Below are 3,020 nucleotides of genomic sequence, written 5' to 3' on the forward strand. Positions count from 1 at the left end.
GCTCATTCATCGTCTTACTTAATGTGGTTTCTAAAGATATCTGGCCCCCGATTACAATGGGATGTTAACAGAGTTATCTTCGACTGCCTATAAAGATAAACCGATATTTGTGAACGAAAATGAGTATATTTGCAAGAACATTTAAAGTATTTTTGTCGGTAACCTATAATTGAACATGTTTATAAGAAAAAATATATTCATATGCTTCTTTTGATACAGAAAACTTAATTTAACTTTGTAGATAAAATTTAAATAGATGTTAACTTGCCATTGTAATCGGGCCCAGGTACTAAGTATATATTACTATGATTATGAAAAAATTATGAATTAACTTATCAATGAACTTCTTGGTTTAGTTTTACTTTTTATTATTTTGACCAACGAGCGCTTTCGCCTAAGTAGGCATCTTCAAGACTGGTGAATTGTTTACAATGTTTACAGTTTTTATGCTATTCATAACATATTTTGGAAATAAGATCAAATAAGTATTTTCACAGGGAACATAAAACATTTTATCAAGAATTATTAACAAAAAACATCATTATTAGATATTACTATTATTTTTTATGTACTCTATCAGATGTCCCCGACACGACGTTAGCAATCACTTCTAATTTATTTATTTATTCTGGATAACTTCTGTAGCGCCATTTTCGTGAAAATCACCTCAAGGGCGCTGTACAAAAAATATATGTACACGTCTTGCAGCTACAGAGCGCATGGGCGGTAGTGATTCAGTTCCCCGTTTCCAGTTATGTACAATTTTAGTTTCATGCAGAAGCTAGATTGTAACACGTCTTGCAGCTACAGAGCTCACGGTTGGTTAGAAATCTAGCCCCTATTTATATCTTACAAATAACGTGACTGGTTTATTTTAAATAAAATTACAGATAAACTCTATATTACGACATATCCTGCAACTGCAGAGCGCATGGATAGTTAGACATGTAGACCCTTTTTTTATAGTTGAAGTTTGAGTTAGAAGCTAGAAGAGTATTTGTGTAAAGTTTATGACATTACGTTAAGTTGGGTAATTTACATAATAGTAAAGATAACATTATCAAACGTCCTGCAGCTACAAAGCGCATAGACGATGAAATTCTAGCAATTAAAAATGTTTTTTTTTAATTTACCAAAAAATTTCAAATTAAATACATCCAGCAAAGTAATAAGTGTCGCAATGAGAAATATACATCGGTGCAAAAAATAAATAGTAAAAGAAAATAAACAAAAAAAGCATTCCTTAACATAACTGCCGACGAACAGTCAGCAGTGGACGTCCAGGACGCCAAGAACCTGATACCTAGTAACCCAGCCAACCGTATCAACTAAGTTATCTGCGTCCATTCTCTTATTACTGTATTCCTCACAAAGTCAACCCACAGCACACCCAAGATTCTTCTGAGATACCTATTCTCAAAAATCAGTATTTTACTATTTTACGTCCTAGTGAGGTGCCACGATTCGCATCCGTAGAGAAGAATAGGTGCTGTGCAAACGTAATATACGCGGCATTTGATTTTCACTGAGTAAATATCCAATCTTCAGATAGCCTGCATATTGTTTAATGTGGCACCTGCTACTCCTAGCCGCACTCAAGCTGGCATTTTCTGTAACATATACTCCCTGGTATTTGAAACTCTCGACCCTTTCGATGATTTGGTTTGATGATTTGGAATGCAATATTGATTTTAAAACCCATGCATGCGGAATACCTGTTTTACTTATCTACAGTGATCTCATCATCGGCATATTCTAGGTCGATAGATACAAAAAAGAACTCAAACTATACTCTCAATACACGAGTATTTTGCTCTATTAGTGAGGTAGAATCGTTAAATAAAAAAAAAAATATGTGTTTATTTACAAAAATGTTTTAGAACATAAGTCTTTTTTATTTATGTTTTTAATCCATTAATTTTGGATCAATATTACACCCAATGAATTCATGCCTAAATGAGTATTATGTACATACTTTTTTATAATTAAATTATAATTATTACTGCCCTTTTGAGTAGCGACCCAGGATAATATGCATTAAATAATATTTAAACTCATTCAAATATAATATCATAAGAATAAAACAAATACAAATACCTTGCAACAATAATATTGTGTTTGTGTATAATAATTGTTTAAAAAAATAAAATTATTAAATTGGGTACTATTATAATAGATTTTAATCATTAAAGGAGAGTAAATGCGGGCAACAAAATGAACGGACCACTGAGCACAGTAATTGCTATTGAAAATATGTCAATCGAAGCTAAACTGACAGTGCACAACGGAGTTTTAGTCCCAACACTTATGCATGGAAGTGAAACATGAAACTGGCAGAGAAAGGATGAAAGCCGAAAGAAAGAAATGCGATCTCTTAGACGAATCTGTGGGAAATCAATGTATGACAGGGTTACGAATGATGAAATCAGGCGAGAGTGTAAATCTGAGTCGAGTATAATTGATAAGATTAAGAAAGGGTTTCTGAGATGGTTTGGTCTCGTAGAACGAATGGACGACGAAAGAATGGTGAAACAAGTATACATATGTGGCGAAAATGAACGATAACGTGAGTCGAACACGTGGCATGATCATATAAACCAAAATCTTAAGTCTGGTCATGTCAAAAACAGACAGAAGCGAAGGGCATGTATGAATGTGGAAGAAGCCAGGAATATATGCCAGGATGGACGTGTGTGCAGGCCATTATATCTGCCTACCCCTTCGAGGAAATGGCGTGATAGTAGTAGTAGTAGTAGTAGTAGTAGTTGTAGTAGTAGTAGTAGTAGTAGTAGAAGTAATGATCATTAAATAATTAGTGGAATTTTTAAAACTAGTGTTTTATTTTTATGAGTTCCAATAATCTTCCACAAGAATTTTAACTAACAAATTTAAATATTTTTCATTAAAATAAATAAAAAATAAAAAAACCTTTTATGCTAATAATATTCAACAGTATTATGATTTCCGTTTTTAAAAATAGCAGAGACGAAATTGAAGTATTATTTTTGCAATTCAAAGAT

The sequence above is a fragment of the Micrasema longulum genome, unplaced genomic scaffold (genome assembly GCF_059751315.1).
Source record: "Micrasema longulum isolate JH-2025_06_02 unplaced genomic scaffold, ASM5975131v1 h1tg001956l, whole genome shotgun sequence".
NCBI lineage: Eukaryota > Metazoa > Arthropoda > Insecta > Trichoptera > Brachycentridae > Micrasema > Micrasema longulum.